This window comes from Brassica oleracea, chromosome C2 (genome assembly GCF_000695525.1).
Source record: "Brassica oleracea var. oleracea cultivar TO1000 chromosome C2, BOL, whole genome shotgun sequence".
NCBI lineage: Eukaryota > Viridiplantae > Streptophyta > Magnoliopsida > Brassicales > Brassicaceae > Brassica > Brassica oleracea.
Window position 1 is genome coordinate 2,743,486 of NC_027749.1, and position 1,085 is coordinate 2,744,570.

Below are 1,085 nucleotides of genomic sequence, written 5' to 3' on the forward strand. Positions count from 1 at the left end.
ATATATATATATATATGTAAATCATGTATAATAAAAATTTTAAAATTTTTTAAAATTTTTTATAAGTTTCCAGTAATAAACCATGTATAATAAAACGTTTTTAAATTTTTTTAAAAATATTTAACAACATTTTTCTATATTTATAAATTTTTTATAATTGTGTATACATATATATACATATAAATCATGTATAATAAAAAAATTTAAAATTTTTATAATTTTTTATAAGTTTCCAGTAATAAACTATGTATAAATGTAAGTTTCCAGTAATTTTTTCTATTTTTTTAAAAACGTTTATAAAATCTTTTGTAAATATATAAATGTAAACATTAAAAATAGAAAAGATTAGAAAAGATTTTTGATGTATTAATTTTTTTTTAGGTCCGAGGATGCACCCCGCCCCGCAGCCCATCTTCGACGTAGTTCGGTAAGCAGTTCCCGTGCATCGGGATCGTCTCACGAACAAAACTCGGTTCCCGCATATATTCCCGCTCCAGCTCCCGCTGCCCCTCCCATTGCTTCTCAACATGATCCGGGGGTCATGCCAGTTGAACTATTGGTTCAACAACCAGGTCGAGAGCATCTCCCGGTTCGCCAACCCAACCCACGACGAGGACATAGCACTTGGTTAGTATTTTTTTTCTTTGTAGCATTATGTTTTTTTTCATTAATTAACGTGCTAACTTGTATTTTTTTAAAGGTTCACCAAGTCGAAAAATGGCATTAGCAGGAGCATCAGTGATGTACTCCATGCTCCATTTTGGATATTCAAAGTGGAGTGTGATCCCTTCCGACGAACGAGGGTTGTGGTTTCGTCAGTTTACGGTAGTAACTCTTCATTTTTTAAAGTATTTATATTTTTTTAAATATATTTACTTATTAAATTATGTTTGTTTTGTAGCAAGAGTTCAACTGGCACTCCGATCTCACGGAAACAGTCCGTAAGAAATTCAACGAAAAGGCCATGGACTCTTATACGAAGCGTGAATGCCACTATCCTTGCTGAGTTGGCATCCCAGAAGAAGTTCAACACCGAGATAATGCAGAAGCTAGATCGTTTGATGTCTTCGAGTTCTTAGTTTTTT